This window comes from Lygodium microphyllum, chromosome 1, assembly GCF_053477565.2.
Source record: "Lygodium microphyllum isolate KBCC chromosome 1, Lygodium_microphyllum_v1.1.10, whole genome shotgun sequence".
NCBI lineage: Eukaryota > Viridiplantae > Streptophyta > Polypodiopsida > Schizaeales > Lygodiaceae > Lygodium > Lygodium microphyllum.
In genome coordinates this window covers 193,742,534-193,755,908 of record NC_141135.1, presented here as the reverse complement: position 1 = coordinate 193,755,908, position 13,375 = coordinate 193,742,534, and positions in this window count along the sequence as shown.

Sequence of the window (13,375 nt, the reverse complement as noted above, 5' to 3'; positions counted from 1 at the left end):
GATTAGTAATCCATATTGTTTACCATGATGTCTCTTTATTCTTTGACAAATCAAACATTCAGAAACGAAATTAGATACATCTGCATCCATATGCGGCCAATAAAAATCTTCAGTTAACATGCGTAATGTAGATATGATACCTCTATGACCTTGATATGGGGGACAATGAATTTCATTCAAAACAAAAGATCGGAATGGAATAGTAACAGACAGTCTCTTTTCAAAAAACATAAATCCATCATTATATGACAATGAATCAACAGGAATGAAATTATTTTGAACTAATTTTTGCCAATCAGAATGAAAAGTAATATCCTGGTGATATGTATCTTTCATAGCAATCAAAGAATCAAAAGATATGATAGAAATATTATGAATTGCAGGTCTTCTACTCAATGCATCAGCAACTACATTTTCTTTTCCAGGTTGGTATTGAATGATAGGATGAAAACTTTGAATGAAGTAAGCCCATTTGATATGACGGTCAGAAATTTGGGGTTGGCTAAGTAGATGTCTAATGCTTTGCTGGTCAGTCTTTATCATGAATTCTGAACCCATTAAATAATGCTTCCACTGTTTTAATGCTTGTACAACTGCTAATAGTTCTTTGTCATAAGTGGAATATTTGAGCTCAGAGGGTTTCAACTTAGAACTAGAATATGCTATTGGATGGTTGTCTTGCATTAGTACGGCTCCTATTCCTGATCCGCTAGCATCGGTCACAAGTAGAAAGAATGGTCTATTAAAGTCAGGCAATTGTAGAACAGGGGCATTAGTTAATGCACGTTTTAGTAAGTCAAAGGATTTCTGCTGAGTTTCAGTCCATTGATAAACGATTCCTTTCTTAAGAAGTTTTGTTAATGGTAAAGCAAGTAATGAAAAATTACGTACAAACTTCCTATAGAAACTAGCAAGACCAAGGAATGAGCGTAATTCATGCACATTTTTAGGAACAGGCCAATGCAATATTGCATCAATTTTCTTAGGATCAACTTTAATTCCTTCTTTTGATACAATATGATCTAAATATTCTATTTCTGTCTTAAAGAATTCAGTCTTTTTAGGATTTGCAAACAATTGATTTTCTTTCAGCAATTGAAAAACTAATGATAAATGCTCATAATGCTCTTTTTCAGTTTGACTAAACACCAAAATATCATCAAAGAAAACAATCACACAATACTGATATTTCAGAAAGATACGGTTCATCATTCTACTGAAAGTAGCAGGTGCATTAGTTAATCCGAATGGCATGACTAAAAATTCGTCATGGCCAAATTGTGTTCTGAATGCAGTCTTAAATATGTCGGATCTATCTAGCCTCACCTGATGATATCCAGACTTAAGGTCAATTTTACTAAATATAGAAGATCCTTGCAGTTTGTCCATAAGGTCATCAACTCTAGGTATAGGATACCTATTCTTTACAGTGATCTTATTTAATGCTCGGTAGTCAATACACATACGATAGGTATTATTCTTTTTCTTGACTAAGAGTACAGGTGCACCGAATGGAGAACTGCTAGGTCGAATTAGGCCTCTATTTAGTAATTCTTGAATTTGACTCTGGATTTCTTTTTGCTCTATTTGATTGTGCCTATATGGTTCTTTGCAAGGTGGTTGTGTGCCAGGAATTAAATCAATCTTATGGTCTTCTGGACGTGAAGGTGGTAAACGTGGTGGTAGGTCTTCTGCAAAACAGTCCTTAAAATATGCAAGAAATTCCTTATGCCTAGGATGCATATGATTTTCCTTTGCGTGCCATTCATTCACCCAAATGAGATATGATTTAGTACTCTTGCGTAATGCACGTTTTGCTTGAGTATGCGAAAGCAATGGAAAAATACTAGATGCATGCATACCATATAATGTAATAGATTTTCCTTGAAAATTAATATTCATTGTGTGTGTGGAATAATCTATATTTGGATTATTGGTGTCTCCAAGGCATTCCTAAAATAATGTCGCTTGACTGTAATGGGACAACTAAGAAATTTCTTATTTCAATGTATGCACCAATTTGAATCTCTAAATTTTATACTTCTTGTGTGCCATTGTACCTAGTGCCTAAAAATGCAGCTTTTATGCGATAATGCGTAGGTACAGTCTGTAATTTCAATTCCTTTACCAATTTTGCTGAAATAAAGTCATGAGTACTACCGTCATCATGCAAGATAGTTCTTTCATTTCCATGCACCATACATTTCATAGTCAACAATGAATGTGGAGTAGGCATACCTGGTAAAGTGTCGAAAGTAGCAGTAGGATCATCCTCATCTTCAGTGAAATCTCGCATATCCTCATGCTCATCTTCGTCCATGGCTCCAAGATAGTTGATATGTGCTGGTGGCTTCTTTGAATGACAATTTACTGCGAGATGCCCTGGCTGGTGACACTTATAGCATACTATTGGCTTGGCTTTGGTTACATTATTTGCAATGGCTGGAAGTCTAGGTATATTTGGATTTGCTCTTCAGCTACATAAATAAATCAACTGGTTAGAAATAAATCCTAACCTTAATTTATTACGAGTGCGCACTCTAAACTCATAAACGTTTATTAATTTAATATGCATTTTGCGGAATCACCCGCTATGGAATCACTCATGTACACATTAAATTAATGAAACGCCCGAAAAGGACAGGCGTCCCCATCAACTTCTCGCAAAAAGAATCCTCTTTGTGTATGAGCCCCGGTCATCTAAGTTTACGGAATCCACCGTAAAACCTCACGGAATCCACCGTAAAATATGCCTCCTGGCATCAAGAGTGAAAGAGGGAGAATGAGCGCTTCTCATCGCCGCCGCCACCGCCGCCGCCGTTGCGAATAAGAGAAAGTGTATAGAGGGCGAAGAGGAGCCGCTATCGCGAAGAGGAGTCGCCGAATCCATTCTCGGGCCTTTGCGGTGAGTGCATTGTTCCCTCTTGCTTTGTTTTTGTTTTTTCTCATTTTCTTTTGCTTATTTTTGTTAAAAATCATGTGTATTGAGAGAGAAAGAGAGGAAATGAGAGAGGGAGAGGAAGCGAGAAAAAGAAAGAAGGAATGAGAGAGAGAGGGAAAAAACATTAAACATAATAAAAAAAGAGAGAAAGAGAAAGAGAGGAAGGGAGAGAGGAGAATGAATAAATAAAAAACAAAGAGAGGGTAAGATCATGTTCTTTAATTTCTTCTTTTCTTGTTTGTAGTAGTAGTAATAGTAGTAGTTCTTTAATTTCTTCTTTTCTTGTTCATAGTGGTAGCAAATCTCTTTTGCTGGATAAGTTGAATAGATGTTTGTCTGGTAGTTTTTTCATAATGCCTTTTTTAGCAGCTTCTCCTATGGGGATGCAAGACATATGGTCAGCCATGTAGTGCTACTTCCCTTTATGTATCACCACGCAGAAGTCAAATTCTAGAAGTAGAAGGAGCCAACGAGCGATGCCTCCTGTAGCACAAGGTTTATTAACAAGATATAACAAGGCTTGATGGTCAACAAAGAAGGTAAAAGGCATAGCCAAAGGATAATTTTGAAACTTCTTTACAGCAAGCACCATGGCCAAATCCTATCTCTCCATTTTTTAGTAATTTATTTTAGTCTCAGTGAGTTGTCTCCTAGCAAAGCTCAGTGGGTAATCTAGGTTGTGTTCACCACATTTGCACAACATAGCTTCTACAATAAATTTCGAAGCGTCAATGTGCACATGGAACCTGAGTGTCGAATCTGAGGCTCGTAGAATTGGTGCACTGGTGAGAGATTTTTTCAGTTCCTCATATGTGTGTTGGCATTTCTCGGTCCATTCTAATATGATTAGCAGCCTCCATAGAGATCTCCTAATCAATGCTAAATAGTTCAACACAAACCGTCGATAATATCCACTATGGCATAAGCAGCACTAAATGCCCTTGTAATTAGTTGGGGGTGGAAGGTCAACAATGACCCTGACCTTCGAGAAAATTGTGGCAATGTCATTCTTCCATACTACATGCCCTAGGATGTATCCCTGCTTTACCCAAAGCTGGCACTTCAAGAGGTTCAATGAGAGACGATATAGTCGACACCGTTCAAAGACTACTCAAAGTTTTTATAAGTGTTCCCTCCAAGTAGAGTGAACAAGCAAGTCATCCACGAAGACCTCTAACTCCTTCCTAAGAAAATCCTTTAATATAGTGCATATAAGTCATTGAAAGGTAGCTGGCATGTTAATCAACCCAAAGGGCATGATTATCTAGGCAAAGATGTCTAACTTAGTGGAAAATGTGGTCTTATGCCTATCATTAGGTTGCACTTACACCTGATTGTATCTAGAGAAGCCATCCAAAAAACTATAGGCCTCTTTGCTAGCCACTCTCTCGAGCATGTGCTTGGTGTACGATAATGGATAGTTATCTCTCTTTGTAGCAACATTCACTACAAGGATATAGGAGTATAGTGATGGCCATTTTCAACGCAAATTAGTGGCATTGCTATTTGCATCATAGCAATGGTACTCAAGTGAAAAAAAGTGGGCTAAAACCCAAGCACGACATTTTGTGCAAAAGAGCGAAAGAGGAAGCAAAAGGGAGAGAAAACTGCATCTTGCATTTGAGAGAGAGAGGGAAAGAAAGAGGGAGAAGGTAAGCTTCTCACCGCCGCCACCGCCATTTGCAAAGAAGAGGAGGAAGTAATAGTACTAGTAGTAATAGTGATAGTAGTAGAGAGAGAGAGAGAGAGAGAGAGAGAGAGAGAGAGAGAGAGATTTTGTTTAGGGTGCATCTTGGGTGTGTTCGACGCTTCGGGAAGGTGAGTCTAGTAGTGGTGGTGGTGGTGGTGGTGGTAGTAGTAGTAGTAGTAGTAGTAGGAGGAGAGAGAGAGAGAGAGAGGTTTTGTTAAAGGTGAACACAAAGGGAAAAAGATAGCGAGGTCTGGTGCAATACCACGGGACGGGAAACACTCCGACATAGGGTAGCTACTCCCTCGTCCCCATGCATAGCATATTAGACTTTACATACTGTAGGCCCATGGGTGGAGACTTTGCAAACGTTAATTTTGTTGAGTTACAAGCTGGAGCCACATTGACTCTACCTTTCCAGGCTTTTCCTGAGAGCCAAGGAATCTTCTGCTCAATGTTGCTATGGATGGCATAAAACCATCTGGTCTGCACTCAACTTCTTACAATGTATGGCTTGTAGTCTTTGTCAACTACAACATCCCTCCATGGCTTTCTACAAAGAAAGGACACCTCATCCTTAGCTTACTCGTTCTAGGCCACTACAAAGTTAAAAATATGGACATGTATCCTTGTCCATTAGTCGATGAGCTTAAGATTTTGTGGGAGGAGGGGGTCATCGTGGAAGATATGAGCAAGCACGATGGTCGACGGTCCGCCAATATTTGAGCCATTCTCATGTGGACCATGCATGATTTTTCGGGATTTGGGAGTGCTTAGGTAAGTAGGCTTCCGTTCTTTGGTAATATCTATCATAGCTCGTTCAAGTTTGTATTCACTGGATAGAGATGTTGGGACAAGTCTAGTTACCTCAGGTTATCATATATGTCCATCGTGTGGGCCACAATTAGACTCCCAAAGGTCACAAACCACAAAGAAGATGGTATATCAAGGATGCGCCGCTTTCTTTTCGGAGGGTCATGATCTGAGGGAAGGTTTTCTTGGACGATCTCCAGCACGTATGAATGCCTAAAGTTGGTATGACCTAAAAATGATACACACAAAGTCACATCCAAACGGAATGTGACGGTTCTTAGTTTTCTACGGGTTGCTATATTGGACCCACTTACAGATCAACCACTTGGTGGATCCCATACATATTTTCAAGAATGTGGGCATCTTACTATGTGACCACATCACAGGAAAGAGACACACTATAGGGGTACGAATGGATTTGAAGCAGGTAGGCAAGATGGAGGCGCTCTGGCCGACCCTTGTCTACTTGGCATGCATGCAAGACTGGTATCTCTTAGAGTAGTATCCATAGGGGTGCCACCTACAAACAGATGAGTGAAACTTGGATTCATGGGAGTAGATGTCTCTATAGATGTCACAAACCCTTGAGGTGATACATGTCTACTCTACTAACAAGATGGGGACATTGCACCAGTACTTCCATAACATCCACTTAAGCCAGCCTCTCTAGAATTGGTAGGAGAGTAAGGAGTAGCAACCACCATGGGATCACAACATCTGCATCTCCATAGCACCCCTAGAACCACCACAACCACCCCCTCCGTCAATGGAGTGAGACATCCTTAAGCCTCCCTCCATAGCCATCCATACTTAAAGTCATGTTGGTTGCTTGCAGCTACCTTGCACTCCTTGGGTTTTGTCCACTAAAGAAGAGCGTGTTGTGAAGAAAATTATCAAGTCTATCTGTACTTTGACGGGTATGATGCGTTCTCTCAGGTCCGCGTTTTCTAAAGACAACCAATTATCATGGCTAAAGTCCCATGATGGACATAAGATATGTCAGGTTTGTACTACGAATGGTTTGTAAGTGGCCTGCCTATTTTACTATTTAGATGGAGCCCCAAGAGGAATGCCAAGGAAAAGGGGTTTCTACTGCAAGAAAATCTATCTTGTAACATCAACAAGCTTTTGTTTCATTCATTTGAGAACCGCAACAAGGAAAAGAACAAATCTTCACGCAACATCATAGTAGATATCTTCCACAGATTTGATAGAATCAACATAATATTCAATGTCTTCATAGAATCTATCAATAGAAAAAGAAACACAAAAGAACACACCACTTTTTAATGGAAACAATCACATAGTATTCATCTTCATTGTCTTCATAGTTCTCTCTTAATCTCTTATAGATAGATACATTGTTTTGATAGAATTGGCTATCTCTGACTCTCTCTTTCTCTCTCAATCAATAGTACATCATCTCCTCACTAAAATACTCAATAATCACTCTTAATAATCCTTCTTAGGTCATGGATGCACCTCCCAAGAGGCATGGGAGGTATGAAAGGGCACCAGAGCCACTATAGTGTCTCTTCATAGCTCACTACTATCACTTCACTTCAATCTTTTCTTTAGTCTTCATCAGCTACTTCTTCCATTTTTTAAATCTCTTTTGAACTTAGATTAATCCTTTCGAAAAGTTAGAAAACTTTCCCAAAGTACACCCTCATATCACAGAACACTTACAGAAGATCTATATAGGATTTACAGAATAGAAATAGAGCAAGAATAGAGACTCTACAGAAGGTCTACAGAGGATTATAGAAGGTCAATCGAGAACGTCAGAACCTCATAACTTATAGTAAAACCATCCCAGAATATTAAAAACTATTCAATAAGATTTCAAAATATCTCAACCTTCATCCATGATTTATATAAAAGAAAATCAGAACAAAACAAAAGCTAAACAGAAGGTATCAGAACGAATCAGAACCTCAACAAAACCTTATCAAAATTTCACAGAACCTCATATTTCTACTGAGAATCATCATGAGCTTCCAAAACATAATCAATATCATCCAAAACACTTTCAAAAACTTCCAAAACAACTAGACATCACTCAAAATCTATCAAAAATCAACCATTCAAGCCTAAAAAACAACAAAAATCAGCCAAAAAATCCAACCATTTCAGCATTCAACATATCCCCACACTTAAAAGGAAAGCATCCTCGCGATCGAAGGAAAATAAGAATATAAGTTCAGTAAAGAGCTCAATTCAATCTTCTTTAGCATGTTCAATAATAACCCAACCATGACTCCAACGTATCACCTGTGTCTAAAAAAGAATACAACTAAAGGAAAATACTATTATCGAGTAACACATCTTATACACAATAGAAAGTCATGACAAATTTGTAAAGGATATAAGAGATTCCTCAGCTTTTCATCGTAGGCTTTGAATCCACCATCACCATCAGTGTCAATAGTTGAAAAGAGAGTTCTTGTACAAATCTAACATTCAACCACCACGAATTGATCACATAAAAATTAATACAACATAAACACAACCATCCAAATAGCACCTCCAAAAGATAGATATATCGTTAGAAAGCATAGAAGATACATCCAAGGGTATCAGTGAAGATGATTCCTCTTGAAAGCTTGATGATTATAAAAAATATCTATGCATAAAGTTTCATCTACAAAAGATTTCTCAGGATTCTGAAAGACTTGAAGTCAGCACATCCTTTCTAGCAAAATAAGGTATCTGCTAGGTAGACAAAGAGCATGAAAATATAGGACATCCACTTGTTGGGAATCAATGTTCACATTGAAATTTATACATAACTTTGAAATGGCCTCTTGATCATTATGGGAATCAATGTTCACATTGACATTTATACATAACTTTGAAATGGCCTCTTGATCATTATGGGAATGCCTATGCATATATGCTAGGTGCCAAGTAAAGTGGGCTATCAATCTCATGGAAGGATCTGGAGATTGTATTAGTACGCTTGACTAGCAATTGTCGAGTCCCCTGGAATTAATGGCCAATTAATATGTGGTTCCGTAAGAGAATCAGTGGAGCTCCATCCTTGTCTTCTTGGAATTTGCTGATCAAATCCTTCATATCCACTAACCAATTGAGGGGGTTGAGAAATAGAAGTAGGAAATGGAAGAGGAATGGATAAAAGAGGATGAAGAAATGGGTAGGAAAAATCATAAAATGAGGAATAAGCTAAAGAAGGATTAGCTGAAAATTTAGGATAATCAATTAAGAAAGGTGTTAATTGATAAGCAAGAAAAGTGAAAGGTATATGGATAGATGGGGAAGGACAAGGCAGAGAAGGGAAAAATACTCAATCTTCAATGTTCTTGTAACCTGCAACTTTTTATAGCCAAAGACAATGTTGGAAACAAGCTCTAAACCAAGCTCAAAACATCCTCAAAGTCATCTCTAGGTTTTTAACATTCAACGTATAGATGAATACAGTATTAGTATCACCCAAGAGATAGCCCAAACGCATTAGGAATAGCGTAAAACTTTGTCAAGTGTATTAATTCATATGTATTACGGCACATATATTTATGTCAAAACTAAGAAATTGAAGTGCTTGAATTATCCTAGAGACATCTCATAGCATGAGCATAACATCCCCCAAGTATCTAGCACCAATCATTGTCATTAGGACATCAAATAAGTATAACCAAGGAGCATGAGCCATCAAGATACAAAACTGCCTAGTTTTACATAGCCTACAGGCTGTCCTTCAAAGTCCAAAACTCAAGATATGATGATCAATCTCAATCTCAAGTGTCAATAGTCGATGAGAAGATTCATTGCCACTTAGCAAGGGTGTTACCTAGAAAGATAAGAAACCATTGAGCTAGGATAGAAGTGGGAGAGGACTGAACTATTAGAGAAAATATCTTAACAGCTACATGAATTTGATAAAAGTCAGTGAGAGAGGTTGGAGCTAACACACAGTGAGAAGTAGTGTGCACTCTCACGTATCCTTTTTTTTATCTTTTACCCATAACTCAAATGACTATTTACGACCTAAGGTCTCAATGCTTCAAGTGACCTTTCTTGCCACAATGATGGCACTATCCATCTTTCCCACAAGAAATATTATGTCCTTTATGTTTATATTTTTCCTTCTATTGAGACTTGCCTCTAGTGTGCAATGCACTCAAAGACTTGTTGGCTGCATTGTTCTGTTGATTCAGCCCTTCCATAAGCAAAGAGCTCTCCACATCAGAGTATATCAATAATGCATTAGAGTTGCTCATGGCTGTCTTGAATGTATCCCAACTTTCAGGCAAAGTACATAGCAAGAAAGTGGTCTTGAACTCATCATTGATATTAAACTTCAAAGCAATCAGCTAGCTAAAACTTGACTTGAACTCATTCAGGCATGTAGACATGGCTATATCCTCCTTATGTAGAGATCCATCAACTTCTTTAGCTATAAACCTTGCTAGTAGTATTCTTTTGAGCATACAAATCCTCAAGTCTCATCCACATAGCATAGGTAGAATCCAACTTCTCTATGTTAAACAACAAAGAGTCTGCAACAAAAAGCTCAGTTGTAGAGCATGCAAGCTCATCGAGATCATCCCAATCTTCTAGCTCTCTGTCTACAAGTCATATCCCCTTAGACTTAGTAGGCAATACCTATTTCTTCTACACCAAGATTTTTTAGCATTGCATTTGCCATATGGAAAAGTTGTGTGCATCCTCGAGCTTCTTAATATGTAGAAACTTCATGCTATAACTGCTCCTAGCTATGATTGCAGTCCAAAATGACAAAAAATGTTACCAAAGACAAATTTAAAGTGTCACACAACTGACCAAGAAGAGATGTAAAATCCAACCAGCAAGATATTTCCAAATTCTATTGTTCATTTTGACTGGTGATCATATTTTAGCATAGCCAAGGCATTTTAAGTCAATAGCATACATGAATGCATTACCAGATAGCATATGACAACTCTAGGCATAGATTGTCTACAAATGGTGCCTTGCTCTTTGTAGTATACAACATCAGAAAATTCTTAAATAAACCCATATATTGTATCCTAAAATTGAGACACAAAGCATGTGCAATCACTGCTCAAGCAAATGCTATTATGTCGGTACCAAATAAGTACTAGAGAGCCTCATTGGAAGCATAGAACTCAACCAAAATCTCTTATAAGTATGATACCAGTAACTTGTAATTTTATAGTCAAAGACAATGTTGAAAAACTCTAAACCAAGCTCAAAATATCCCCAAATTCAGTTCCAGAATTGTAATATTCATGGTATAAATGAATATAACATCAGTAGGAGAGATAGCCCAAATACAATAGGCATGGCATAAACCTCTATCAAGTGTATTCAATCTTGTGTTTTAAACACATATATCTATGTCAAAAATTGAAAAACTAAAGTGCTTGAATAATTCAAGAGACATCTCATAGCATGAGCATAACATCTCGAAAGTATCAAGCATCGATCATAGCCATTTAGAGATCAAATGAGTATAACCAAGGAGCATGAGCCATCAAGACAAGAGACTACGTAGTTTTACACAGCTTGCAAAATATTCTTCAAAGTCTAGAACTAAAGATATGGTGGTCAATCTCAATATCAAATGTCAATAGTTGATGATGGGGTTTATTGCCACTTACCAATGGTGTAACTAGGAAAGATAAGACGCCATTGAGTTTGGCTAGAAGCAAGAGAGGATTGAATTGTCAGAGAAAAGATCTAGAAAATTGGTGTGAATCTATGCCTCCTATTCCTAGGGTTTGCACAACAACAAGGAAAGCTCTGCAAGCCTAAATCAAGACTATAAGAAGGCTACGATAAGCATAGACCAAGCCTATATCAAGCCTTCTAAATCTCCATGTGCAAAATAATAAAACGGACCTGTGGGAATTGAGTTGAAAACCTACAAAAGCACCCACAAAGCTGAGGAAAAACATAACTCCTAGTCTAGCTGTGATACCATTTTTAAATGCACGGATCCACAGAGCTTCAATGGAGTTATCAATGTCAATGGAGATGTAGATTGAGTGAGAGAGAAGCATACATACTACGTGGATACAATGATAGTACCACTTAAGATTTTTGAGATAGGTATATGTATATGGTATAACCCCAAAGGGTACATTCACACCTAGTGTGCATGCAAGCACAATGGCCCTTTCTTCCAAAAACAAGAGGAGAGACACGGAGGAGAGAGAAATATTGATTTTCAATCTCCCTCATTAGTCCATTATTTGTAAAGGTGGAGGCAATGATTGGAATTGAAAACATGTAGGAGGAGGCTAATGTGTCGGATTATATGCTTTTTCTTTTCCTCTCTAGCCATCCCCCTCCATTTTCATTATGGTTGCCTGGAAGAGGATACTTTTTTTCCACACCAATGCCCCCCCTCCCCCTATCATAAGAAAAACTGGGGGCTTCGGGGGCCCCAAAGGTCACATCCCTTTTCTTCTCCTCTTTTTGTCTCTCCCTCCCTATTTTTCTCTCTTTTCCTCTCTCTCTTTAAGTCACTATGTCTCTTTCTCCCTATCTCTATTTCTCCCTCTCTTTATTTCTCTCTCCCTCTTCTTTCCCCCTCCTCCCTCTCTCTCATTGTTTGCCTCCTCCTCTTTCTCTTTCTCTTCTTCCCTCTCTTTATTTTTCATGAAGCCCTCTCTCTCTCCCTTTTTCTCTCTCCTTTTTCTTCTTCCCGATCTCCCTCCCCTCTTCTCTCTGTTTCTCTCCCATTATCTCTTTCTTTTCCTATTTCACTCTCCCTCCCTCTGTCTCTCTTTCTATCCATCTCTCTATTTGTCTCTCATTCCCTCTCTCTTCTTTTTAGTCTCCTCCCTCTCTATTTCTCTCCCTTCCCTCTCTCTCCATCACTCTTCTTCTCTCTCCCTTCTTTCTCTCTCTTCCTTTCTATTTTTTCTCTCCTCCTTTATTTCTCTCTCTATCTCTCTCTTCTTTTATTTCTCCTCCCTCTCTCTCTTTGTTTCTCTCTCCCCCTCTTTCCCTCTCTCCCTCATTGTTTCCCTCCTCCTCTTTCTCTTTCTCTCATTCCCTCTCTCTATTTCTCATGAAGCCCCCTCTCTCTCCCTTTCTTTTTATGTCCCTTGTTCTCTCTTTCTCTCCCTCTCTCTTGATGCATTTCTCCACAAATAAAGATAAATAGACAAAATATGAAAAATAGAACAACAAAGAAAGGGGAGGAAATTTATTCCTCTTTTTCTCTCTCCCTCTCTCTCAATACATCTCTCCCTTCCTTCTCTATTTCCCTCTTCCTCTCTATTTTTCTATCTCCTCTCTTTCTATTTCTTTCTCCTATCCTTATCTCGCCTTTCCTTCCTCTACGTTTCTTTCCCCTCTCTATCTATTTCTCTCTCTCTCTCTCCCTCTCCCTATTTCTCTCTCCTTCCAAATCCCTATTTCTCTCTCCCTCCCTCCCTCTCTCTCTCTATTTTTCTCTCTCCTCCCTATCTATTTCTCTTCCCCTCCCTCCCTCTCTTTATCTCTATCTTCCCCCCTTTCTCTTTACTTTTCTCTCTCTCCTCTCTCTCCTCTCTCTCTCATTCTCTCTTTGTTTCTCTATTTCTCTCTCCTTTTCTCTTTTCCTCCATCTTTCTATGTGTCTCTCCCTCAGTCTCTCTTCTGTTCACTCTACTCTCCCTATTTCTCTCTCCTCTCTCACTCTTCTTTTTTCTCTCCTCCCTTCTCTCTCTCTCTATCTCTCTCTATTTCTCTCTCTCTACCTCCATCTCTCTTTTTTGTCCCTCTCCCCTCTCTCTCCCTCTTTGTTTCCCTTCTGTTCCTCTTTTTCTCACTTCCTCTCTCTATTTTTTATGAAGCTCTCTCTCTGTCCCTTTTTTTCTCTCCCTCTTTCTTTGTTCCTCTCCCTCCCTTCTTCTCTATGTTACTTTCCCTCCCTCCTTCTCTCCCTCTCTCCCTCTTTCTCAATGCATCTAACCACA